This window comes from Globicephala melas, chromosome 20 (assembly GCF_963455315.2).
Source record: "Globicephala melas chromosome 20, mGloMel1.2, whole genome shotgun sequence".
Taxonomy (NCBI): Eukaryota; Metazoa; Chordata; class Mammalia; order Artiodactyla; family Delphinidae; genus Globicephala; species Globicephala melas.
This window is the reverse complement of record NC_083333.1, coordinates 20,423,429-20,450,631: the sequence shown is the minus strand read 5'-3', so window position 1 is coordinate 20,450,631 and position 27,203 is coordinate 20,423,429. Positions and strand designations below refer to the sequence as shown.

Genomic DNA, 27,203 nt, shown 5'->3' with positions numbered 1-27,203 from the left:
CCCCAGTTAGCCCAGCCACAAGCCTGGCCTCCTCCCTCTCCTTTAGCCCCCAGATCCACTCCCTTCCCAGGTCCTGTGTATTTTAGCTCCTGAATGACAGAAGCTTGTCCACAGACACCTCCCTGTCCAGGCCGTTCCTACCTACACAGCCACAGGTCCCTGAGGGTTTTCCTGTGGCGAGCCTTGCCCGCTGTGGCCCAACCCCCCAATCACAGCCAATGGGAATGCTGGAAATCCCCCTATGGGTCGGGAGTCAGCAGAAGCCCACCGCTTTCACGAAGCCCTTTCACGTTCTCTGGCCCTGGGCTTCGCCTGTTAGGACCAGAAGCTACTTTCCGCCTTGTGTGAGAGTTGGCCTTGCCTGGGCCCCACCTCGGGCCAACCTCAGAGGCCCAGAGAGGCTGGTGCAGGCCTGGCACGGCGGGGGCACCCAGGAAATGCTCAGTGTTCAGACAAAGACGAGGGAATGAGCTGCTGAACAGAGGGATGGCTGAGGAGACAGTTACACGTACAGGTGGGGGGTCAAGCGTGCGGATGGATGAACAGGGCCGACGGACGGGGATGGACGGATGCGGGGGACCAGAGGCATGGTTCGTTTATGTGCGTGAAAACTGCTTAGATGAGTTGGGCGAACGGATTAGTGAATGGATGAATAGATGGATGGACAAGTGGATGGATGGATGGGTGGATGGATGGGTGGGTGGATAGACGGACGGACAGACGGGTGAGTGAATGGACGGATGAGTGGATGGATGGATGGATGGATGGATGGGTGGATGGACGGACGGACGGGTGGGTGGATGGATGGATGGGTGGGTGGGTGGGTGGATGGATGGATGGATGGGTGGGTGGATGGATGGACGGACGGACGTGTGAGTGAATGGATGGATGAATAGATGGATGGACAAGTGGATGGATGGATGGATGGGTGGGTGGGTGGGTGGGTGGATGGATGGATGGGTGGGTGGATGGATGGACGGACGGACGGACGGGTGAGTGAATGGACGGACGAGTGGATGGATGGATGGATGGATGGACAGATTGGGTGGGTGGACGGACACATGAATAGATGGATGGGTAGGTGGGTGGCTGCATGGCTGGGGGGATGAATGGATGGAAAGATGGCTGGCTGGGTTGGGTGCGTGGGTGGACAGTTAGATGGATGGGGGGATGTGTGGAACTAATGGATGGAAAATGGGTGAATGAGAGGTCGAACAGGCGGGTGGATGGGTGCGCGGGTAGGTGGACACAGAGATGAGTGGGTGGGTGGAGGCACAGATGAGCGTGACTGCGTGGACAGGTGCATATCCGTGACCTTAATCTTACCTCTGGAATCCTATCTTCTAAGTAACGGTGCTCACCAGGCAAGTGACTGTCTTCAAGGCTGCACTAGCAGAGGCCGCCATTTCCCAGGCACCAGCTGGAGAGGACTCAGCGGCTGGAAGACCCTGAAGTTAACAGAGCACAGTCACCACTCTCCTTGGGGGAGCTCCACAGTCATCAACCTCCACACAAACCCCCATTTCTGCTTGCTTTGTCCCCCGGACCCTCCCAGGACCCCAGGGGAGGTAGAAGGGGCCTCCAGCCCACCCCAGTGCCCCAAAGCTTCACAGCCCGTGAGCCTGTCCATAACAGCCCTTCAGAACCAGAGGAGGGCAGAGCAAGGTGTGCCCCCAGAGCTTCACAGCCCGCGAGCCTGTCCATAACAGCCCTTCAGAACCAGAGGAGGGCAGAACAAGGTGTGCCCCCAGAGAAAATGACCGCTGCTAGCTACTGAGTGCCCGCTGCATGCCAGACACTCGGTAGCTGCTTCACGGACGCCAACTCAGGCAAGCCTCATGACAGCCCCAAGAAGTTGGACCCGCTGCTGTTCCCGTTCCAGAGATGTGGGCACTGTGGGAACTCTCCTCGGGCCACAGAGGACCTCGGGGCCCAGCCTGTGCGCCTGGCCACCTGCAGAGCCTTCCCCACGACCCCCACGGGCCCCGCTGTGGGCGGACGGCCCCCGCCTTCCACGGCAGTGCGCTGTGAGGTCAGGGCAGAGAGCAGCGGGAAGGGGCTCGGGAGCCTCGGAGGCGAGCCAGCCCGAGATGCCCCGTCACCTCTGCCCTCCCGGCCACGGCGTCCATGCGGGTCACCCTCTTGCAGCCGACGCCGGCGGGAGTCCGCAGTGGCACTGGATTTTCCAGCTGGGATTAAGGGCACTGCTGTGAGTCGGCCCACATCACAAGTCTCCTGGGGCAGCGCCAGCAGTGGGTTTAGAAGCACACGGACCTGGGCTCCAGTCGCAGCTCCGCCCCTCACGAGCTGTGTGACCTTGGGTGCGTCACTTCCCGGCTCAGGGCTTCTGCTCGCTCTGGTAGCGGTGGCCTGGCTGGTCCCTCTTCACTCCAGGCTCCCACCGCAAGATGCCCAGTCCTCAGGCCCTGCTTCCCCACCCTCGTTGCTCCTAGAGCAGCAGCCAGCGGCCCTGCCGTTGGCCGCTCTCAGCCGTTTCCTTCTAAAGCCAATGGAGGCTCCATCCCAGACCCCATCGCGCAGCTGGACTCCCCACGGCGAGGACCCGTTCCCGGGTCACTGACCTTGTCCTTGCCCTGGAGTGGACACCCGCTGTGCCCGGCCCTGTGTGCTGGGTCTCGGCTTCAGTCATTCCAACCTGCGCAGCCCACCCTGAGGGACAGACGGGGAAACTGAGGCTGGGGGAGGTGAGGTCCCTCGTGCCGGGTCTCCGAGAGCAGAGGAGGTGTCACAGGGCCGTGGGGAGGGAAGGGGGCGGTAAGCGGGGGAGCACCTGCCCTCCCCGCTTCCCGTGGTCACTCAGCCCGCCTGCCCCAAGCCCCTCAGCCTCTGACTCCCTGCTTCCTGGAAGGGGCGTTCTTCTAGGAGGGAAGCAACACCAGCTCCGCTCTACACAGCAGGAGACGGAGGCTCAGATCAGAGGAGGGCCTCGCCCAAGGTCACAAAGCCACAGAGTGAATGGCAGCTTGGGGACAAGAGCCCAGGATCTGACACCCCATCCAGCGCTCCCCCTGCCCCTGCAGTGGCCATGGCCCACGAGACGTGACCCCCAACCCTCTGAAGTTCACCAAACACTTTCCTGGGTGGCGGTCACAGTCCTGGACAGGGGGGGCCGGAGCAGGGGCAACGCCTGCAGGTGACAGGGGTGACTGGATGTAACAGTGAGACTGTCCCTCAGCCTCCCAGCAAGGGCCGTCCTGTCAGCCTGGGGCGAGGCGCTTCCCTTTCCTGCCCGGCCTCCCCAAGGACGTGCCTGTGAAATTCAACCTGGGGGGAGGTGTGCGCTAAGCATGGGCCTGGCACCAGGTGGCTCGGTCGCCACCATCACAGCCTCCCCCGGAGCGGCGGGGCCCAGGCTCCAGTGAGCTCCCAGCCCTGCATTCGAGGCCTGATCGCTCCCCAGCTCCCAGTGGGAACTTCCCTGGGCCTCAGGCTTCTCATCTGCAAAATGGGTAGATCCCACCTGCCTGGGGAGGCTGTGAAGAAGGCAGACCGAGGCCCTGCCGCAGCGTCCGGTGAGCAGCAGACACGCGGTAAGCACCGGTCCTCCCAGCGTTGTCTGAGGGGTCTTCCTGCTCTGACAACCATCGGGGCGCCCGACACGATGGGAAGCTGGGGCACCCCGGACCCTCCCGTGCGGCCTGGTGTGATGCTCTCAGGACGCACCCAACAGGCTGAGCTCTGCGGGTGCAGGGGCCTGGCCGCCCCGCTCCTCTGTGCCAGGGGTGTCATCGCTGGCAGGGGCGCCCAGTAAACGCTGGCCACAGCAACCACAGTGACCACGGCCCCTCAGATTCCACGGCCTGGAGACAGGCTGCACGCACCGACACAAGGTTAGGCTGCGCCAAGCGGCCGGGAGGGACAGGTGTCCACTCTCCGAGCCCCGAGGTGAAGCCAGGGCAGGAAGTTCTGGCCCCCACGGCGGATGACAGGTCACGCCAGGCACCAGGGAATGTTTCCGAGGGTATTTTTATCTTGAGAACATCCTTCCCTGGGGGGTAGGGGCAGGAGAGAGACAGGGTGTCCTTGGCCCCAGGCCCTTGGAAGCAGCAGAGGACAGAGACCCCTGGTGCCCTCTGCCAGAGTGGCCATTACATCACTGCCCCATCCCTGGGCTTCCTTGGGTCCCAGGAGCAAGTGGGACCTGGAGGGTCTTGGGGTTTTCTTGGGGCTCCCAGCTCTGCTCAAACTCACTGTGCGACCTAGGGTAGGCCCCTATCCCTCTCTGGGCCTCCCTCTGGCAGGCAAACTTTCCTGAGGGCACCACGGACTTGGCGATGGACCAGGAGTGCCCGCCTGCCAGGGGCGTCCCCACCGGGCAGGAAGACAGCGAGTAAAGCAGCACACACAACGGGCAGGATCGGGGCCGTGGTCAGAGCCCTCGGAGCCCAGGGGAGGCGTCTGACCCAGTCGCGGGCAGGGCCTCCCCCGAGACAGCCCGGCTGAGACCGACCACAGCACAGCGCAGGGCACTCGGGGTCCCCCAGGTCAGGGTGCACATCGGCTCTGCTCTTCACACACTGGGCCTCGGGCAAGTCCCGCCCACCTCGGAGCCTCCCTGTTCCCATCTGCAAACGAGGGGGCTGGCCCTTCCGGTCCCAACATTCAGGACCCTACGGATTTGGGGCTGAGGCGGGTATAGAGAGACAGGCAGGGGCACCCCTGTCACCCTAATAACAGTGAGGGCGGAGGTGTGCTGAGTGCCTGTGTGCACAGGCGTTGCACTGATGCCTGCGGAAATGGAGGCCCGGAGAGGCCCTGTGAGTCATTTCAATGAGCTCGGACTTGACCCCAAGGGCACTGGGGTGCCAGAGAAAGTATACATTCTGAGGCAATACGGCTTGCGTTCCAATCTTGTCTCTGTCCCTTCCTGGGTGACCCTGGGCAAGTCATATAACTTCTCTGAGCCCAGTTTTCTCACCTGTGAGATGGGATTAACAATGTTATCTGTCGATGGGTTCATGATGGGGTTTCATCAAGTTAGTACAAGGAGCTGGACATTTCCTGGTCCCCCACGCCCTGCCCTCATCACATCTCTGAGCCCCTGACTCACTCTGAAGAGGGGCCACAGGTCCCTGGAGGGCCTGGACTAGACCTTACCTCCAAGCAGGAAGGAGAGACCAGATGGACAGGATGGGAGGGACCCAGTGCACAAAGGCACCATGGTGTCTATTTTTCTTACGGCTGTAATTTTTCAAGCTTCAATTTAATTCGAGCCTCAGACATTTTCTAAGTGCGCAGAGGAGAGCATGGACCTGAGATAGTGACAAGAAACAGCCTGGGACAAGAAAGACCATGAAAGAAAAGGCTGGAAAATTTGCCAACATAAAAATATTTATGACATTGCTTACCAAAACCCACTATAAGCTAAATAAAAGGGAAATGATAACATGTCTGTTATGAAAAGGATTGATGTACTTAATATATAAAGGGTTCTTATAAATCAACAAGAGAAAAGCACACAGTAGGAATGATCGTGCGATCCTGCGATCCTCAGTGGGTGACGTCTCAGGAATGTCCACACCTCAAGCCTCAGCCTGAGCTGGCCCCTCACCATGGAAAGCCCCTCTCTGCCTTTCATCTTTCAAGCTCAAAGGATGCCTCCTCCAGGAAGCCTTCCGAGGTTTCCCTGGAACTGCCGCTACTCCTTGCCAGGTCCCCACAACATCTTTCTTGGACCCCTGGAACCAAATGCCTAGCTTCTGTGAGTGCCTGGCGTTGCACCCGAGAATGTTCCGGGTGAGATGGCCCAAGCGTCTCTGACCAAGGAGGAAGTAAGTCACGGAAAAGAGCACGTGTGTCCACAGTCACCAGGCTATGAGCCACGGCTCCAAGCCCAGCACCCAGGGGTCTGGCCTCTGTCCCTCTGCATCCAGCCGCCTCCTTCCTAAGGAGCCCTCTCAGCCAGGGGCTGCCTAGCTTCACAGCAGGCTGGGGCCAGCACGAGGCCTGACAGGCAAAGGCCAGGCAGAACACGGCCTGACCCCCGGCTGCTTGCTGGGGGAGCACAGGGACAGTTGTTTTCTCAGCTTCCCTCCTCCTCCCCTCCTCACTGTGTAAATCTGGCTTTATTTGGGGAACAGAAGATTCACTGGGAGGGCCTGACAGACCTCTGAGGGCTGGGGTTCACCCTGGCACGGGCTGGAGGCCGTGCTCTGAGATCAGGAGTCTGGGAAAACAGGGTGGGCTTCCGGACGACCCACCACTCCACCCAGGGTCCCCTTGCCAGCTCGGCTCCGGCAGCACTGCCAAGGCCTGGGGCCTCCACCCGCACTCGGCGTTCACTCACTCAGCGGACACCTACTGGGCCTCCACTATGTGCAGACACGGCGCTCAGGGCCGAGATCCAAGTGGGACAAGGCGGACAAAAAACATGCCGGGGAGAAAGGAACCCGCGTCATTCCAGAGGCAGGGTGGGCATAGGAAGACCTCTCCGAGGAGGTGACATTTGACTCGAGGCCTCTGGAGGAGAGAACGTGGGAACAGTGTTCCCAGAAGTGGGAACAGCACGGACAAAGGCCCTGAGGCTGGAATGTTGCTCCATGTGTTCAAGGGACTCAAGGGAGGGCAGTGGGGCTGCAGCCGCGTGTGCCAGAAGGGAGAGAAGGTGACGGGGGAGGGAGCGCTCAGAGGGAGAGCCGTCCTGCCTGGGACACACGGCCTGACGCCTGACGGCCAATGGGGGCACGCGAGCCTCCTCTTTCCCATCTGCCAGAGGCAATAACAATCCACATTGCAGAAATGGCTTTCAGAGGAAACGCTTCCACCTCCTGCCTTGCACGAGACCGGGACCGGGGCTCAGCGTGGGAAAGCGCCAAGCCGGAGGGCGCCTGACCTTCTGACCCACTGCAGCCTCCCACGCTTGTGGCCTCAATGCCACACACGCTTTTCCAACCCCACAACTTGAACTGTACACGTGAACACCGTGACACGTGCTACCTCAGCTCACACAGTCGCAACAGACTGGGGCTCAGAGAGGGTGAGCGCCATGCCCAGGGCCACACAGCTGGCCCATCCAGAGCTGGGTGGGATTCATCTGAACCCAGATTCAGGGCCATGGGAACAGAGGCCCGGGAACTGACCACACATATCTGGCCCTGATGTCTCCAGGAGAAACCACAGTCTCTCCAAGGGGCTCAGGACCACCTCCTACAGGAAGCCTTCTGCCTGGCTGCCTCTCCCTCATGGCTAACTGGTGCCGTGGGAAGGCAGGGGCTGCTGAGAGCCCAAGACTGGTGGGACAGGGGCCTGGTGTCTGGATCCTATGAGGCCCTGCTGTGCTGTGTGACCTTGGCTTGAGCCACCAGCCCTCTCTGAGCCCGCGCCCAGGAAGAGAAGGTATATTTGCGGGGGCATGGTTCCTGGTGCAGGGGGTGTGAGCCGCAGGTCTCTGCCCCAAGCCCAGGAAGGATGGCCACTAAGAGCCCCAGGAAAAGCTTTCTCACACCTGGAGCCTTTATTTAGCACCAACTGTGTGCGCCCCTCAACAATCCTGTGAGACACTGCCCAAAGAGAAAGCAACAGGGTCAGAGAGAGAATGCAGTGCCCCAAGGCCACAGGCCAGTCGGTGCCTGGGGCTGTGCCGTCCTCAGGCAGGGAGTCCTGGGGAGGCTGGGGGCCCGTGGGACACCCCCACACCTGGTCCCGACCTCTGCCAGCTCCAGCTTGCCCTCCTCCACCTCTAAGGCACGTGTTTACATGACTAATGCCTGCCTCAGTTTCCACATCTGTAAAAGGGGCCCAATTCTACTGCCTGCCTAGTACAGCTGTTAGTCTACGCACAGGGTGCAGAGCCGGGACCAGCACACCAACGTGCTCATGGGTGCACACATCCTGCATGGACACACGGCCTGGGGTGCGGGTACGTGTTATTCCAGGAGCGTCGTGGTACGTACACACCTGGCCTCACTTTGTTTCCCCAGAAACAGGTTCTGAGTCAAGGATTTGGGGGCAGGTAGTTTACCTGGGAGAGAGGTGACCAGGGAGGGGCAGCAGCGGGAAGGCAGTGCACGGGAGGCGGGGCTGCAGTGGCCTGGAGTCTGGATATGCTGTGTTTCACTCCACAGCTGTGCAGCCACTCACACAGAGACCAGGGCGCAAGGGCCGAAGCTGGCAGCCCGCTGCTCACACCGGGCAGCGCATGTCTGTGCGTCCCTGCTCCCCCGCGGGAACACACCAAAGGCACGTGGGCTGTGTCCTCACGAGAATGCATCTGTGCCTACGTCATGCCAAGGCTGGACACATGGGGTGAGGCTCCGTGCGTCTGCTCTTGCACATGTGTATGCGTATGTGCGAGCTGTGTGTGCGCACACGTGTGCACAAGGTATGGCACAGGCACGCACACACGTTCAGGCTACGTGCGTGTGCACGCACCGAAGCCCCTCACCCAGCCCTGGCCGTGGCTGTGTGGTGGTGGAGATGGTCTGGTCACCTTGGTAACTGGCTGAGCTGGGGCAGCCTTGCTTCAAAAGAAAAAAAAAAAAAAAAAATCAAACCACTGAACACAAAGAAGAGAAGGAGCTGGAGGGCTGTGAGGGTGAGGCGCAGCCCCAGGCTCCGCTCACGGCTCCCACCGCAACCCGGCCCACCTGTCCCAACCCAGCGAGGGCTGCCACAGGTCCCAGGACCCAGCGGGCGGACAGCCCCTGGTGTGGGGGGGTCCCTTCAGAGTCCCGGGGAGCCCACCAGGGATGGCAGCAGTCAGGGACTGGGTGGGCCCCCCACTCTACAGACTCACCAAGCCCCGGAAGAGGGCACCCTAGGCACCAGGCACTTTGCAGACCAGAGGACGCTGGGCCGAGCCGCACACAGTCACCCTCTCTGGACAGTTAACGCACTAACGGCACGCGCTGCCTCGTGGCCAGTGCATTAGCCCAGATCGTGTGATGATTTATTCACGAGCTCCTATCCCCTTCCCATCCCCGCGGCCAGCTCGCCAGCCTCGCTGCCTCTGCTGGGTGGGGAGGGAGGGCCCGGCCAGACGCTTCCCTATCTCGCTCGCAAACATTGCACGCTATTTATATCTCATCAGACAGCGTGCACGGGGATGAAACCGCCGGTGCTCTGCACCCCGCGAGCAGCCAGGAGCTGAGACCCCGACACGGGCTGCGTCAGGCAGAAGTGCGAGGTGCTCACACCGGCCTGCGCTCACATCTACAGGGGCTTTGCCCTACCTGCCTCCCTGTGCCCTGAGAAAGCCCTGTGAGGAAGAGTCTGCTGTTGTCCCCATCTGACAGATGAGGAAACTGAGGTTTGGAGAGCCAAAGTGACTCACCCGAGGCCACACAGCCTGTAGGAGGCAGAGCTGGGGACTAAACGCAGCCAAGCCGCCCCAAAGCCTGGGCCTTTACTGCACAGCATTTGACCTCCCTAACTGAGTCCCAGAGCAGCCCTATGACTCCCGTTTTACAGAAGAGGAAACTGAGGCTCAGAGAGGTGAAGTGACTTGCCCAGGGTCACACAGCCAGGAACGGAAGCCAGATGTGTGACCCTGACTGATAATGTGCCCCAATCCATGCCCTGCGCGAACCCCCTGATGCGTGCAGGGAACAGCCCCAGGGGGATGAGAATGGCTCAGGGCAGTCAGTCCGCACTGCTACCTGAAGCAGAAGCCATGTGGGGCCCCTTCACGTTGTGAGGCGACCCTGCCTCAAAGCCTAGCCCATCTTCCAGACACCAGGGGAGGGCAGCTTGCCTGGTTCTGGTACCTCCAAGGACCCAGCTACCAGCACAGTGTGAAGGGCCCTCGAACCCTAGCGCTGACCTCCGGTCGTCACCCTCACGGAGAAGGTGCCCCTCGCCTGGCCACATTGGCATTAGAGCAGGGAACTCTGGAAAGCCCCTGCCGACCTCCACCCCCTGGGCAACCCCTGACCTTGGCTTCTCCTGAGACCCCGGGAACGGAGCCAGCTAGAGGTCCGGAGGGCAGTGCGGCCGCCTCGCAGCTCCTGTGTCCTCATGCGTACGACAGGCACCAGCAGGCCCTCTGAGGGTGGGGTGGGCACCAAGACGTGGCACCCAGCACAAGGCCTTCACACAAGAACCCCTCAGCAAGTGGTCATGGCGCTGGCGTTCACGTCGTCTGCAAAGCACGAAGCGGCCCGCCTGCCGAACCACAGAACTGCACGGGCTTTGCGGGGTGCCAGTTCTGAGTTCCAGTTCCAACTCTGACTCACGCACCTGGCAGCCCCCCTCTGAGCCCTGGTGTCCCTGCCTTGCCCACGGGCCTGTCCAGGTGTGCTCCGGCCTCAGCGAGCCCTTGAGAGCCAGACAGCCCCTCACCCCACCCGACTCCAAGCCAGGGCAGCTGGGACCTCTGAGTGACACCTCGGCCCGGGCCTGGCCGCGGGGGCCCAAAGAGCGACCACGCTACGTATCCCCTCACCCCCAGCCTGGAGCCCTGAGCCTCTAGATCTGACTGTCACCCAGCCCAGGGCCGGGCACGAGCAAGGGCAGATGGCGGTAAGGAGTGCCCATGCTCTCTGGGCATCTGCCACACGCCTACCTGGAACCCGGGGACTTTACCTGGATGTCCTCATTTAAGCCTCACGAGAGTCCTGCTTTGACATCGGAGGAAACCGAGGCACAGGAAGATGGCCTCTGAACATTGGAGACCATGTGGGCTACAGCCCAGACCCCACCCCCTTCTCTGTCCCACCTGTGGGGTGGCAGGAGAGGCCAGCACCAGTGACTGGCAATGTCCTGCAGTGGGGACAGCCCCCTTGACTCTCAGTGGCACCCCCGGCCCCGAGCTTTGGGGAGCCACGTCCTGGCCCAAACGCAGGACCCTCAGTGCTCGGCGTGACAGCTGGAGGGTGGAGCAGTAGGTGCATGGGGGCTGCACTCCCGACCTCTGAAGCCCCATGTGTATAATGGGTGGTAGGGACCAGCCCGGCACCTGGCCAAGTGGGCACTCAGCCGTCAGCTATGGAAGGGAGGGCTGAAGGGGCCCTAACGGCCCAGGGTCCACCAGTCTCCCGCCACTCAAGCCTCCACCTCCTACTGGCAGGTCAACCCAGGCAGGGGTCTGGGGCCCCCAGAGGGGCACTCAAGGTCCCAGCACCAGATTGATGGCCATCGGACCGTGATGGCCCCATAAGCAAGGAAGAAAAGGCACCCCAGGCCTTGCACAAAGGCAGGGAGTCGCAGAGACTCTGTGCCCACGAGGAAGGGCGGCACAGGGGTGGGGGTGAGCAGCGACGTGGGGGCAGACCGCGTGGGGCCCTGAAGCTGGCCTTCTGACGGCTTCCCCATCAGCCACAGCCACACTCCCAGACAGGCTCAGAGGAGCACCTCGGGCCCCAGAAAACCCCTTAACCTTTCTGAGCCTCATGCTTTCCTCTGTAAACGGGGGTAAAGAGAGTACCGGCGCCTTCCGGGGTCACCACAGCAAAGCAACGTGTCGACATCCACCAAAGTCCGAAGCAGCGCGAGCTTCCAGGAACGTCCTTTCCTGAGACCCCGGAGCCCACACCCTCCCTCCAGCCAGGGGTGTCGGGGGGATCCTGAGGCGGGGTGACGGGAGCCACAGAACCCACGAGCCAGGGAGACGCTGGGAGCAGAGTGATGGGACAGGAGACCACGAAAGACACGGGGACCTAAAAGTTACCGAGGGTCAAAACACAGAGCACGGGGCGGCACGGCCCTTCCCCACCTGAGCCATCGGTCATAGCCGCCTCACTGGTCACAGCGCACACGCTCCTCGTGCCCGCTTACACACTCAGACACGCGCCCGCCACAGTCAGGGACCTGCACGGCCGCAGCACACACAGCGAAGCACCCCGCACTGTCTACACAGCCTGCCATTCAGATGGCCCGACCCCGCCTACACGGCTGGTCCCAGGCCCACCCTCTGAACCCACGTGCTTGGGCTCCACCCCCTGAGGATGCTGTGCTGTAAGGAGGGGCACAGAAAGGAGGGTGGGGGTCCATGAGACCCTCCACTCCTGCAGCGCCAGCCCCCAGACCAAGGGGAAGCAGGTGGCTGGGACTCCCTCCGAATCCAGCCACCGGCACAGCCCTGATGGGAGCTCCTGCAGGCTCCTCGGCGCTGACAGGCTGATTAGGGGGTGGGGGATCAGCTGTGCCCCCGCCTCCCACCCGGAGCAGCTGCAGCCTTTGTGGGGTGCAGAGAGAGGGGCTCCTGTCCCCTGCCAGCCTTTCTGTCCTCCCAGCAGCAGGCAGACGCCCCCTTCCCTGGGGAGCCCATCCATGCCTGCTGGGCACACACACGTCCACATCTGTGCCCCTCAACTGAGCACCTACTGTGTGCCAGGCCTGCAGGACCCCGGGGTCCCACGGCTCCACTGGGACCCCGAGTGGGTGGCGTGACTCCCACCGCACGCCCACGGGCTCAGGGGGCTCAGCCCCTCGACACAGATCACCTTGGTTCACTGCGATCCACTTTTATGAGGAGACACGTGAAAGAGACACGAGCCCAGCTGCAGTCTGCCAGACCCCGGCCAGCTCCTCCCCAATTCCACGAGGGTCTCTGTTCAGACGGCCCTACCCTCTCACATGTTCCCTGATCACTAATTCAGGAGTCTATGCTCAGTTGCCCACGGACACGTGAGGGCAGGGATTCTCTTTTTTTCTCAAGAGTGGTTTTTAGAGCAGTTTTAGGTTTACAACAAAACTGAGGGGAGGGCACAGAGATTTCCCACACACCCCGACCCTGCACACGCACAGCCTCCCCACCGGCAACACCCGTCCACACAGCGGGACCTTCGCCGCCATCAGTGGACCTGCGCTGACAGGTCAGCATCGCCCGAAGGCCACAGTTTACCTCGGGGCTCACCCTTGGTGCCGTACTTTCTGTGGGTCTGGACAAATGTACAAAGACTTGTATCCACCATGACAGTGTCACACAGAACAGCTCACTGCCCTAAATATCCGCTGCTCTGCCTGTCCGTCTCCCCTTCGCCACCCCGGCAACCGCTGATCTGCCTGCTGTCTCCACCGTTCTGCCTTTGCCGGAACATCATATAGCTGGAATCACACAGCATGTAGCCCTTTAGGACCGGCTTCTTTCACTGAGTCATATGCATTTAGGGTTCTTCCACGTGTTTCCATGGCCTCACAGCTCATTTCTTTTTAGTGCTAAAAGATACTGCACTGTCAGGATGGACCACGGTTTATTTATCCATCACCTACTGAGGGACGTCTTGGTTGCTTCCAAGTTTTGACAATAACCAATAAAGCTGCTGTGAACACCTGCCTGCGGCGTTTGGTGTGGATGTAAGTTTCAGCTTCCTTGGGTAAATACCAAGGGTTAGAGTTAGGGTTGCTGGGTCACACGGTAAAGTGTGCTTAGTCTTGTAAGAAACTGCTGAACTCTTCCGAAGTGACTGCTGCGTTTTGCATTCCCATCAGCAGTGATGAGGGTTCCACGTCTTCACCAGCCATTCTGAAGGTATGTGGTGGTATCTTACTGTTGTTTTAACTTACATTTCCCTGCTGACAAATGATGTGGGGCATCTCTTCTTTTTTTTTTTTAATATTTATTTATTTGGCCACATGGGGTCTTAGTTGAGGCACACGGGATCTCTCTTTGTGGCACGTGGGCTTCTCTCTAGTTGTGACGTGAAGGTTCTTCTCTCTCCAGTTGTGGCACGCGGGCTCCAGAGCGCGTAGGCTCTGTAGTTTGAGGTACGCGGGCTCTCTCGTTGATGTGCACAAGCTCAGTAGTTGCGGCATGTGGGATCTTAGTTCCCTGACCAGGGATCAAACCCACGTTCCCTGCACTGGAAGGCGGACTCTTTACCACTGGCCCACCAGGGAAGTCTCTAGAGCATCTTTTCATATGTTTACTTGCCATCTGTATATCTTCTTTGCCGAGGTGTCTGTTCACATCTTCGGCCCATTTTTTCCTATTGTCTGTTTGTCGTTTGTTCTCTATTGTTGAGTTTCAAGAGTTCTTTATTTTGGATAACAGCCCTTCATCAGATGCGTCTTTTGCAAATATTTTCTCCCTGTCTGTAGCTTGTCTTCTGATTCTCTCAACGTTGTCTTACCCAGAGCAGAAGTTTTTAATTTTCATGAAGTCCAGCTTGTCAATTATTTCTCTCACAGATCATGCCTTTGACATTGTGTCTAAAAAGGCATATACCCAAGGTCATCGAGGTTTTCTCCTTCTCTATCTTCTAGGAATTTCATAGCTTTGTGCTTTACGTACATTTAGGATCCATTTTGAGTTAATTCAAGTGAAGGGTGTGTGGTCCGTGTTTAGATTAACTTCTTTGCGTGTGGACATCCAGTTCTTCCAGCACCATTTGTTGAAAGACTATCCTTGCTCCACTGTGTTGCCTTTGCTTCTTTGTCAGCGATCTGTTGACTATATTTGTGTGTGTCTATTTCTGGGCTCTCTACTTTGCTCCATCGATCTGTCTGTCCTGTTGCCAACCCCACACGTCTTGATCACTGTAGCTTTATAGTTAAGTCTTTTTTAAAAAATAAATTTATTTATTATTTTTAAAATTTATTTATTTTTGGCCGTGTTGGGTCTTCGTTGCAGTACGCAGGCTTCTCATTGCGGTGGCTTCTCTTGTTGCGGAGCACAGGCTCTAGGCGCACGGGCTTCAGTAGTTGTGGCATGCGGGCTCAGTAGTTGTGGCTCACAGGCTCAGTAGTTGTGGCGCATGGGCTTATTTGCTCCGTGGCATGTGGGATCCTCCCGGACCAGGGCTCGAACCCGTGTCCCCTGTATTGGCAGGCGGATTCTGAACCACTGCGCCACCAGGGAAGTCCCTATAGTAAGTCTTTAAGTCAGTTAGTGTCAGTTCTACAATTTTGTTCTTCTCCTTCAGTACTGTGTTGGCTGTTTTGGGTCCTTTGCCTCGCCATATAAACTTTAGAATTAGTTTGTCGATATCCATAAAATAACTTTCTGGGATTTTGATTGGGAATGCATTGAATCTATAGATCAAGTTGGGAATAACTGATGTCTAACAATATTGAGTCTTCCTATCCGTGTACATGGAATATCTCTCCATTTATTTAGTTTTTCTTTGATTTCATTCATCAGGGTTTTGTTGGATTTATACCTCGGTGGTTTATTTGGGGGGGGAGGGTTGCTAATAGAAATGGTATTGTGATTTTCATTTTAGATTTCACTTTTCACTTGTTTACTGCTGGTATATAGGAAACTGATTGACTTTTGTACATTAACCTTGTATCCTGCAACCTTGCTGTAACTGCTTATTAGTTCCTGGAGTTTTCTTGTCGATTTTTTCATATTTTCTACATAGATGATCCTGTCATTCGTGAACAGAGACAGTTTTGTGTCTTCCTCCCCAATGTGTATACTTTTTATTTCCTTTTCTTGTCTTATCTCATCAGTCAGGATTTCCAGTACGATGTTGAAAAGCACTGGTGAGAGAGGACTTCCTTGCCTTGTTCCTAGTGGGAAAGCCAAGCTTCTCATCATTAAGTATGATGTCAGCTCCAGGACTTTTGTAGGTGCCTTTACCAAGTTGAGAAAGTTTCCCTCTGTTCCTAGTTTACTGAGAGTTTTTACTGCAGATGGATGCCGGCAGGGCTTGGTTTCGTCCCCTGGCGTGTCCTGGTGCTTGGAGGCAGTGCCGGCCCATGGCAGGCCCTCCGTGATCGCCTTTGGAAGGAACAGGTGCAGGGTGCAGGGAAGGGGCTAGCGGGGAGAGGGAGACACCACAGCAATGGCCTTGGGTAGGTGAAGGCAGAGGGGCCAAGTGGCCGTGGGGGACAACAGTCCATCCACAGGAAAGGGATGGAGGCACGGTGAGGGGACGCAGGTGGCGGGAGGTGGGAGCTGCAAGGTTCTCCTCTGACTTTCTCAGGAATGAGGAGGCCACACTGTCGGCGGAGACTCCAGGACCCCGGAGAGCCTCAGGAGGCAGGGCCCCCGGACCAAGAGGCCAGGTTCTGGGTGGAAAGGGGGCAGGTCTGGGGCCAGAGCCCCAAGCTTGGAAGCAAGAGAGGGGTCCATGAGGCCCCAGGGCAGTGCAGGCTGCAACTGGACTCAGGGGCTCACGTCCTTTAAGTCTGGTTTCCTGCATGTCCAGGAGGGATAAGGTGGGCTCAGGAGGCAGACGGCAGGGGACCAGGGCACCAGGGGTGGTTCTGAAGGGCTCTCTAAGGTCCACTGGCTGGACACTCACCCTGGGAGGCCTCCTGCTGGGCCAGGCCAGAGCCCCTCCCCTGGGGCACCTTCTCTGCTCCACAAGCCCCAGCATCCCCACTTCTGCAGAGACTTCGCTCAGGCCACGCGGATGCATTTCCCCCGGGTCCAAAGTCGAGCGGTGAGTGAATCGGCCACCCTGCTGTCTCCCCAAGCAGCAAAGGTTCGCGTGCAGGTCTGTGGAAAGCCCAGCATGCCCACGACGCAGCCACGGGAGTGGGGGGCTCTCCCGGGACATGGGGCTCTCGGACAGATGTGAGCCCCACCGCTGCCTAAGAAATGGACAGAGGGGGCACGACCCGCACGCCGAGAACTTAAATCTTTCCCTTGCACGAGCCTCCCAGTACAGAGCAGGCACTCAAATAATGGTCTGTCTTTCTATCCTAGTCCGGTGAGGGTAAAAACGAGGGAGACTGGACCAGCCCCATGTCCTGTGGCTGAGGTCACAGGGGACGGAGGGTGGCAGGTCATTCAGTCCCTCCCCCCTTGGGGCCTCAGTCTCTCCACCTGTAAAGTGGACAGGACTCTGAGAACCCTCCTCCATCATCTAGACTTCTGAAACAGTTCTAACACCGGGCACACACAATCACAGTTTGAACGGGGCAAACTTGGCCCCATTTCTCAGAGTAGGGAAGTGAGGCTCAGAGAGGTGAAGCTGCTTGCCTGGAGTCACACAGCAGGGGGGCGTGGGGGGCTGCCCCATTTAAATCCAGGCTAACCTGGCTCATGCCCAACACTGCACCTCCCAGATCCTCAGCCCAGGTCTCGGCCTGCCCTCAAGGGAGAGCCCTTCTCAAAGGCCCCTGTGCCTTTGGAGGCGCCGGGGGCCCAGCCGTGGGGCTCCCCGGTCTGGCCACCTGCCTCCCTCAGCACCCCATCTCTCAATCCCTGCTCCACTCCTGGCCAGTACATTTTGAGAATTAAATGAGATGATGTTCGGGAAAGCACTGAGCGCAGCGCCTGGCACCAGAAGACACCAAGTAAACAGTCATTTTCATTGTTTTGGGCGCCAAGTCTCAGTGAAACACCGCGGCACTCCCTGAGAAATAAAGGCGCCCAGTGACACCACAGGCTGCTGAATCCACCACCAAGGCGGGCATTTTGCTGGAGCCCCCAAAATATCCTGACGGTTGCCAGGAGCCAAGGGAGGGGGCTGAGGACACCCAGGCCCCCGGGGCACACGGCCTCAGTCCAGGGTATCACAGTGGCCTGTCAGCTCACCAGCCATCTCCAGAGGGACTCTGCCTGGTGGCCCAGGGATGGGGCCAGGGCAGGGGGGCCAGCAGGAGTGAAACCCAGCCCTCTCCCTCCAGTGAGGAGAGTGCTGGGGGGGTTTTTAATCAATTTATTTATTTATGTTTGGTTGCACTGGGTCTTCGTTCCTGTGCGCAGGCTTTCTCTAGCTGTGGTGAGCAGGGGCTACTCTTCGTTGCGGTGCACGGGCTTCTCACTGCGGTGGCTTCTCTTGTTGCCGAGCACCAGCTCTAGGCGCGCAGGCTTCAGCAGTTGTGGCACGTGGGCTCAGTAGTTGTGGCTCGCAGGCTCTAGAGCGCAGGCTCAGTAGTTGTGGCGCACGGGCTTAGTTGCTCCGCGGCATGTGGGATCTTCCCGGACCAGGGGTCGAACCAGTGTCCCCTGCCTTGACAGGCAGATTCTTAACCACTGTGCCACCAGGGAAGCTTGCAGGGAAACCAAGACACCTGAGGAGGCCCCTCGGGCTCCAGGCGCAGACAGACTGCTAGAGATGGGCTGGGCTGCTATGCGATCTCTCTGAGGCCCAGTGTTGGCATCTGGAAATAGGGCAGCTGCTTCCCACCCCTGGGGCTAGCCATGAGGACCCAACGGGATATATGGCAGGGGCACCCACCCAACTCCCAAAGACCTCAACCTGGGGGAGGGCAAAGGTCAGGGAAATGACCACTCTGCCAGGAAGGGAACGACAGGAAGGGGTTTCAACAGGAAGAAACGCTGCACTGGCTCTAAAACAGACGCGGTGGAGGCCACAGTGGGACCCAGGCACGCTCAACTCTCCAAGGGGCGGGGACCACCCCGGGAGGGCGCAGCGGTGGTAGCTCTAAAAGCTACAAAGGCACAAGCCCTCCGACCCAGCAGGGCCGCTTCTGGACTTCTTGCTTGGACGGCGCTGGCACGAGGACCTCAGTACCCAGGTGATCATGGCAGCGTTACACGTGATAACAGCCGAGGGCTGGAGGGGCCCCGGAACGAAGCAGGCTCACGAAACAGAAATCCAGCCCAGCGCAGGGAATACTGGGCAGACCTTAAAACCGTTCTGCTGGTTGATGTACTCATCAAAGGGGTCACCTACTACACCTCTCCTGTGCATCCCTTTCATCGCCCCCAGCAGCCCGATGGGGGGAAGAACCGTTAATGCCTCCATTTTGCAGATGAGCAAACTGAGACACAGAACAGTCAAGCAATCTGCCCAAGGACACACAGCTGGTAAGCGGCACAGACCAAGCATACCGTATCTGCTTGTGTCTCCAAGATACGTTGCTAAAAAATATGTTTTTCTTAAAAAAGAAAAAGTCGAGACACAGGGCAGCATATCCAGGTTGACCACGTGTAACGGGTTGAGTGACGGCTCCCCCAAAATATATGTCCACCCAGCCCAGTGCCTCTGAATGTGAGTTTGTTTAGATAAAGGGTCTGTGCAGGTGTAACTAAGGATGTGGAGATGAGAGCATCCTGGATAAGGATGCCCTGAGTCCAATGACAAGCGTCCTCATGAGAGGAGAGAAGACACAGGGAGCAGAAGGCCACGTGAAGACAGAGGTGCAGACTGGAGGGACGCCAAGGAACCCCGAGGGCCGCAGCAGCCCCGGGAGCCGGGAGAGAGGCCCGGGGTGGATCCTCGGAGGAAGCGACCCTGCCGACATCTTGATTTCGGACTCTGGCCCCCAGGACGGAGAGACGATCATCTGTTTTGTTTTAAGCCCCAGTTTGTGGTGACTTGACTTGGTATGAAGTAGTACAGAGCCCACCCGCCCCCCCCGTCACCCCACTTCTGTCTTCTCCTCTGGACCTGGCTGGTGGACCACCCCATAGGACGGCTGCCCCTCGCAGGGCAGGGCAGACACGTCGGGCGTGTGGGTTTGCTCAACCACCTCGCCTCGTGTCGCCAGTTCCCAGAGGAGGAGACTGAGACCAAGGGCTCGGGTCACAGCCCCCAGGGGCGCTGCTCCCCCTTCACTCCCCATCCACCAGTGCTCGATCTGTGGCAGGGTGACTGGGGGACCCCTGAGGCCCACCAGGAGGGCAGCTGGGTCGGGACAGGACCCGGGGCCTGGTCACCTGGCTCTGGAGCCTCAGGGCTGGGGCATCTGCTGTAGGATCGGGGCCAGAGCCCACAGGTGCCGCAAGGCTCTGGCTGGCAGGGCCGGCAGAGGAAAGGAAGAGGGTGGCTCGGGTCTCCTCTGCTGTGAAGCCCCGAGGGAGGGGCTGGGCCGTTCCGGGGCTGTCCGGGGACTTTCGGAGGCACTGCCTCCAGTGGTTCTGAAGGCTCCTGGGGCCTGGGGTGGGGGTGGGGGCAACTTGGCTGCCCCAGCCGGGCAGGTGCTTCCGACAGCTTGAGGCACAGCAGGCCGAGGTGACGGGCACGGTGAGCCTCCGGCCTGTGTGGCAGAGGGGCCGGGGGCAGAGAGAGCGGAGGCTGCCCTGACCGCAGAGCTGAAGTGGCAAAGGGATGAGAAAGCAGATGCCCAGGCGGGGCACGATGCCCACGTCCACTTCACACGCGGGGTCACTGAGGCCCGGGGCCAGCACAGGGGTGACCAACACCCCCTCGAACTTAGCCTCTCAGACCCTTTCCACAGGGGCCCTCAGTGGAGCCAGGCGGGGCGGCCCTTCCAGGTGACAGGAGTGACGGTGCTGGCACCCGACAGGAAGCTCAGAGGTGGGGGGGGGGGGGACCGAGTCCCCAGCAGAGGCCTGCCCTTGCCGAGGACCTCGGACGCGCAGCCTGGACCGTGCCTTCCCTGCGGGACTCGAGCACAGCCTCAAATTTGTCCACGCTGGGCCGGGTGGGCCCTGAGGCCAGAGGGGACGGGGCCAGCCCAGGGTCAAGGACTGGGCTGCAGCAGGGTGACCTCCCCGTGGTGGCTGCACTGCTGGGGAGACCGAAAAGGGCAGGTTCCCAGGCTCCACCCCAGCCCTCGGAACCAGAATTTCTGGGGACGGAGCCAGGAGATCTGCATTCTCCAACCGCTTCCCGAGGGGTCTGAGGAAGGAGGGACCCCAGCAAAGATTCAGCACCTCTCCCGGGAGTAAGACACGCCAATTCTGCAATTCCAGGTTCTCTGTCCCAAAGAGGCCACAACTCCACGACTCAGCCCATCGCCCAGGAACTCGGGTGGCTGAGTGCTTTCCTAGACTCCACAGCTAAGATTCTGTGGTCCCAAGACTCTGAGACTCAGCCCTCGGGTCAATCAAAGGAGAGAGGATGAAGCCCCGGAGTATGGGGCCTGGGGCAGCAGCAGGGACAGCAGGGACGGGAAGATGAGAAAACACGGAAACAGGGAGGGGGAGACAGACAGAGAGAGGGCGCTGCAGCTGCTAGCAGGTGTGCACAACTACATCCACATGTTCGTTAAACACTCAGACAATCTAAAAGGTTCTCTAATGAGTCCCCTCAAAAGCGTAACGCTTTGGGGTGGGGGTGGGGGGGAGACAAGGTTTGAGAAAAAGAAATTCATTTTCTGTCCTTACGATCGTGCGATGCTTTACCGCGAGCATGTTAACACGCTTGTCATTAAAAACTGTGATAATTAGCAAGAGAATATGACAAACTCTGTGCTTCCTTAAGTGTCTGTTTACTGGTTTCTTTACCCTCCCCCAATCCAGACATCAGTCCCCAGCCCCCAGCCCCAGGCACAGGGTAAAAGCAAAGATACCAGCTCCAGACTCAATAGTCAAAAGCATGAATAAGGCTGAATTCTGACCTCCTCAGGGCCTGTGTCACTAAGATTCACCAGGCAGAGACCTCTAGGCCTCTCTGAGAAGGAAAGGGAGAGGCCAGCAGGGAAAGACATGTCCAGGGGCTGGTCCCCAGGGCCTTGTGCGAGGGGGTCCAGGGCCCTGCCCACACCCTGCTTCCACAAGGCCACGGGCCAGGCCCCTGCGAAGCCCCACCTTTGAGCCCCCTCACCTGCCCCAGATCCCGGTCCCCTCGGGAGTCGCCGGCTTCCATCCACCTCTGCTCGTCGCGCGACCCAGCCAGGCCCCGCGCTCTCTGGGCCTTGCCAACCTCTCATCCTGAGAAGGGGCTGGACGGAGCCAGCTCCCCGCGGGGCCCCCAGTCCTCCTAGCCCCCCCTGGCCCGGCTTGGCCTGGAACCAAGAGCCCACAGGCACAGGGTCGGGGGCAGGGGGGTGGCGCGGCTGCTACCTCCCAGAACGCCAGCTGCCGGCAGCGATTTATTTTTGCCTTAAGTGCCGGAGAATTGCAGGGCTGGAGCCGCCAGCTCAGGGGGCTTGGGCTGCAGCTGGAAGGAGAGGGAGGTGGGCAGGGTGGGGGGCGCACAGCCCCTCCGTGACCTCGGCCGTTCACGCACACGCACACACACGCGTGCGTGCACACACACAGAGCTCGGTACCTCGCTATCTCCACATGCCCCCCCGCCCCCCCGCACCAGCCCAGCTCTGCTGGCGAAGCCACCAAGCAGCTGTGAGGAGGCTTCGGGGGAAGAGGGTCCCAAGCGCTGTCCCCCACTTGCTACCACCTCTGGCCGGGGCTGCCCTCTTGGGCCGCAGGCTGCCCACTCCCACCGCGGGGACGTCCTCACGACGTGGGGCCACAGCCCCAGGCGAGCTGCAGGGGGCCCGGCTCCGCCCCAGAGGGGAGCTCAGGAGACAGGGCCTGCCCTGCACCCAAGGGAGACCGACAACAAACAAGAGGAAACATAGCGTGGCAGACTGCGCTAAGTTCCACGGAGAAGACAGCCGAGAAGGCGCGGGGAAGGGAGGCTGCTGTGTTGCCCAGGGAGCCGAGAGAGGCGCGGGGAGGAGGCGGCGTCTGGGCAAGAGCTGAGAGCAGTGAGGGAGGGCCCCGTGGAGCTCCGGCGAGGGCAGCTGGGGGCACGGGGCAAAGGCCCAGGCCGAGGAGGCACCGCGGGCGGGAGGCCGGCGGCCTGGGCGCAAGAGGGGAGTGCAGGCGGCAACAGGGCCAAGCTGCAGGCCCGGCGGACCAGGGCGAGGAGGGTCCAGACCCCAAGACCCTAGAGGCCACGCCAAGGGAAACGTGGCTGGCGCTGCAGGGCTGAAGGCTAGTCAGGGGCTGGACCAGGGTCCCCAGGGCGCCCACAGCCTCACGCGGCCTTTGCAGCTGCTACTTCAGCAGCTGGGCAGGAAGCCTCGAGATGCAGAACATCGGTGGGGTGAGAGGAGGAAGTGGGTTGGGGGGGGTAGAGCTGACACACTAGGAGGGGGAGGCCCTCTTCTCCCATAGAACCCTCGCCTACCCTCTCTGGGCCTCAGTTTCCCCCCTGTCCAAGGGAAGGCTGGACTGGATGGCGGATACCAAGGCTCTGGCGTCGCAGAGGCTCACATGCCCTCCTCCATGGAGCCCCGCCTTTCCGCACCCCATTTCTGTTGAGACTCCCCCAAAGGCACACACAGAGGTTCACATTTCCACTCTCCCATCCTGGGTGCTCTCAGAAGCCTCCCCACCCGGCGCTCTGATCCCACTTCACAGATGATAACCTGAGACCCAAGAGAAGTGACCGGGCCACAGTCAGACCCCCGGCCTCGCTCACCCTAGCTGTCTGCCCTAAAGTCTCCCCCGAAAGAATGAGACAAGCGGCCAGGTCAAGGGCCAGGTCTCCATTTACTCAACACCCATTTATTAGGCACCTTCTGTATGCCACACACTGCACTGGGGCCACAGCTGAGCAGCGGGCCACAGGGCCTCCACCCCAGGAGTTCACAGCCCCACCACAGCCCCCAGTGAGGCCTCAGCCACAGAGAAAACAGCCCAGACACAGACCCACCAATTATTTACTGAGCACCTACTACACGCCAGGCCTTAACCAGGTCCCGAGGACACAGCAACCTGGAATCTGGGATGGCAGGCAGGCACCAGGGCCCGTAGGGGACCAGCCCTGGGCGGGTAGGGGGGCAGCCCCCACAGACAGTGGGGCACACGGATGCATTCTGCGCAGGCTGTCTGTGGGATGCAGGAAGGCGGGCTCTGGGTCCGAGCCGCGTTCCAGTCTCTCCCAGAGCCTCCCTGGCCTCACGGAGCTACTGCCATCCTCTGCACTAGCAGACCATTAGGAAATTAAATCAGCCGGCAGAGTGCTGGGCCCTCAGCCAGTGCCCAGCGAGGGCTCCAGTTCTGCCCTCGGCCCCAGATCCTCTGGAAAACCCTCCTGCCTGGCCAGCCCCACCCCCAGCCCCAGCCCCACGGCTCCTCTGAAGCCTCCGGGCCTCCTGCCCTGCCTGCGGCCCAGTTTCAGCCCGGCTTTCTTTCATCTCTGGCCTTCCCCTGGCTGGCTCCCTGCCACACTGCCAACTCCCCTGGAGCAGCCATCCCGTGGACCGAGCCCACATGTCGCACACCTTCCGAGTGGCCAGCCAGCCTCTACCCCTCTTGCTACCCACGAGCTGCCTCTCTCCCAGCCTCTCCTCCATGCCAGCCCGAGACAGGGCTCCAGCTGCAGCCCCAGGGCAGGGGCAGGTGTGCCCAGGCGTCACTCACAGCAAGAGCCCCGGCAGGGACCCAGCAACAGGCACCAGTTGCACCTGTCGGAGGGACGGCCCAGCCCGAGCTGGGAGCAGTGAGCCCGAGAGTGGACACCAGGTGGGCCCCGAGGGGGCTCCAGCAGCCTCCGGCCTGGAGCCAGACAAGGGCCACAGAGGTTGCTGGGAGTGACGATGCAGTTGCTTCCACCCTAGACGCTGTGCCAAGGCCTCCTGGTGCCGGGCCCGGTGCTGCCAGCCGTGGCCCAGGGCACCGGAGGCCTCACCAGGCCAGAGGCCTGCCCGCAGGCAGAGCCGGTCCCAGTGCTGCATAACTGCAGGGCGCTGCTGTCACCGTTAGTGTTGTTACTGTTACCACCGCTGTCACTATTATTTCACTGCCTCGGGGCCACCAGTGCTACCTTGTCCTGCTCTGGGCAGACTTGAGAGGAGGGACACCACGGCCCTGGGGCAGGAAGCCTGGCAGGGCGGCCCTCTGGCCTGGAGAGAGCTAGGTGGAGGCTTCCGCTCAAAGCCCTGGCTTGCTGTGTGGCTTTGGGCAAGATCCTGCCCCTCTCTGTGAGGAAAAGGCACCTTTTCCTCACAGCACAGCACAGTTCACTGAACATCCTTCCACCAGGCACACACCTCGAGGAGGGGTCGCCTCCTAAGCAACCTGAAGCCTGACGGGGTCTGACATGGCAACTGGGCTTGGGAGGGGCGTCCAGGGGTAGGCCGACAAACTTAGGCTCTGCCCCTTTGCCTGAGGGAAGGTCCATCCCCTTCAGGGCTGGGAGGGGGCTCTGCTGTGCCCTCATCTGGAGAGGGGGGCACAAGGAGGGAGTCCGGGACTGGAAATTCAGGTCTGCCAGGTGAGTGCCAACACCCAGCATCTATAGAGTGCCCAGTACGTGCGCTCAGCGGCACACCCGTAGAGAGGAGGGCCCTCCCCTGTTGTCCAGCACGCTGGAGGCCCCTTCTTGTCCCCAGGGGTGCCCAAGCGCCCTGCTCTCCCTCAGGGGTCTGGGGCCCAGATGCTGGAGCCCTTCCGGGGCCCCCTCCTGGAGCTGCCGACACCCGGCCCCCTCCCTGGAGGGGAGGGGCCGCCAGAAGGCTGAGGGGCGGATCACGCTGAGGAGTTTCTCTGGGGGTCCCAGCGCGCGCTGAGGGCGCTCTTCTCACAACGGGGGGGAGGAGCTGGCCGCAAAGAGACCACACGCCCCCACCGCTCCTCGGGCTCTCCCCTCCCTGGCGCTCTCCAGCCACGCGGTGGCGGTCCAGGGCGGAGACCTGCGATGAGGGGCTGCAGAGGAGCACAGGCAGAGGCTGAGGTCCGAATGGGGCGGCAGCCGGGGCCTGGCCGTCCTCGGCACCTAGGGAGCGGGCGAGGGGTAGGCTGGAGGCTACCGCCTTCTGGGTTCGCACCTTCGAGGAGGCGGCTGCTGATTTCAGCGGCGTGTGGGCGCCTCTGCGCTCCCCGGAGACGGAGCCTGCGAACCCGGGCTCCGCGACGCGGATATGGGGGGCTGGAGGTCCCCAGCACTTTATTCCAGGGTCCGTCCTGGGCACGGGGAGCAGAGAAGGACGGAGCAAAGGTCCCAGGCAGTGCAGGGCTCCCGGATGAAGAGCTGCTGGGGAAACGGGGAGCAGGGTGGCCCCGGTCTCAGCAGATCCAGGCCGCGGGGAGGCAGGAGAACCTCCCAGAACCAAAGACCACCTCCAAAGAGACACTTTCCTGTGACCTCCAGTCCTGAACACAGGTTTTAAAAATGTTCACATGACATGTGCACACTCCACCGGAACAGGCAGCACAGACACCCACTGGGGCCTCAAATCCCATGCGAAGCCCCGCAGGAACTCCCCACCCAGTTGCCGCTGGTTCCCCCGCCCCGCGCCCCTCCCCGCGCCCCAGGACAACCAGAGCAGACGTCAGCACTGTGAGGGGACCCCGGCCCTGAAACCCGCGGGGCCTCTCAGCCGAGCGACCACCCCTGAGCGATCAAGGCCGACTTGTACAAGCGAAAAAAGGTGCGGCTGGACTCCTCGGCTGGCGCCCTCGAGTGCCAGAGGACCACACCGTTTCCAGAATATCTTTACTCCAACAGAGCGCAGGAGGTGGGAAAGACCGACGACTCCAAGGACCCGCAGCCCTTGGGCCTGGGGGCATTTGCCGGGCCGCCCGTAGTCCGCGCCCCGGTCGGGGGGTCTCCGGGGAAGGTCACTCGTAAGACTGACACCGCCTGCGGAAGCGCCTCCCCACGCTCCCTCCCGAGCCCCCTCGTGCGAGGCGTTCAGAGGGGGGCCGAGGGCGCCTCAAAGTTTCCCGGAGCGCCCCCAAGACGAAGGTTAGCAAGGAGCAAAGTTCCCTGGCGGCGGTGGCTGGAGACATGGCAGAGGAGAAAAGCTCGCAGTCAGCATTTCCTGCTAACGCTCACCAGGGAGGGGGAAGAAAAAAAAAAAAAAAAAAAGCAGAAAACGAGAGGTCGAACAGACCCCGCCGCCCCACCTTCCCAATTGCTGCACCTCCTCGTGCTCGCTCGGCCGGGAAGGGGGCCCGCGAGGAGCTGGAGCCGGGTCCCCCGGCGCTTACCTCGGTCAGTGCCCCGGGCGCGGCGCGCTCCGCGTCCTCCGAGCTCCGGGCGGCCGTTCCTGGCCCCGGCAGCCGCCGCGCTGCCTGCATCGCCGCCGCCGCCGCCTCAGGGCAGCCCCCGGGGGCGCTCCATGCTGAGGGGAGCGTCTGTGCGGGGCGCCAATCGCCCCGGTCCGGTCGCGGGGCGGGGGCGCGCGCCTGGACGGCGCCCCCAGTCGCGGGGCGCACGCTCCGGTCGGCGCGGCTGGCGTCCGTCCCTCCGTCCCGCGGCGCGTGCGGCCGACCCACCCCCTCCCCCGCCGGCTGTTATCTGATCCCGGGCTGGGCCGGGCGCGCTCCCCCACGCCCAGGCGCCCCGCGTCTCCACGCCCGCTCCGGCCCCTCCGGCTACTCGCCCTCGCCCTCGGCTGCCGTTCCCGGGAAGGCGGTGGCAGCGGCAAGGCCTGGAGAAGGCGGGGAGAGCGCAATGGAGGGCGAGGAGGCGGCGGGAAGCTGAGGCTCGGCGCGCACCCAGCTCCGCGCCCGGCTGTCACCAGAACCCAGCTCGGCAACAACTCTAACTCTCCGCGGAGAGAACGCCCGCCCCGCGCCGTGCCGCCGCTGCCCCCGCCCACCCAGCCCAGGCCTGGCCCGGCGTCCCCGGCCCCGGCCCCCCTCCACACACAGACACACGGCCAGCCACTTGCGCACTGGAGCGCGCGCGCGCGTGCACACACACACACGGAGGCATGTCCGCCCAGAGACCCAC

General features: G+C 61.0%; 1 protein-coding gene across 4 annotated transcripts in view; it reads right to left on the bottom strand.

The window, feature by feature from the left end:
- KCNJ12 (potassium inwardly rectifying channel subfamily J member 12) overlaps nucleotides 1–26,651 on the bottom strand; it is a 36,451-nt gene extending 9,800 nt beyond the window's left edge. The window contains exons 1-3 of one of the 4 annotated variants that reach the window (XM_060290390.1): nucleotides 26,456–26,651; nucleotides 2,583–2,670; nucleotides 1,327–1,448 (exon numbers count right to left, since the gene is read on the bottom strand). The gene's annotated coding sequence lies outside the window, so the exon portion shown is untranslated. Of the gene's footprint in view, nucleotides 1–1,326; nucleotides 1,449–2,582; nucleotides 2,671–21,335; nucleotides 21,606–25,290; nucleotides 25,630–26,455 lie in introns of those variants that run through there. The other 3 variants (XM_030861108.2, XM_060290391.1, XM_060290389.1) reach the window with 3 other exon arrangements.
- Between the last annotated feature and the right edge of the window lie 552 nt (nucleotides 26,652–27,203).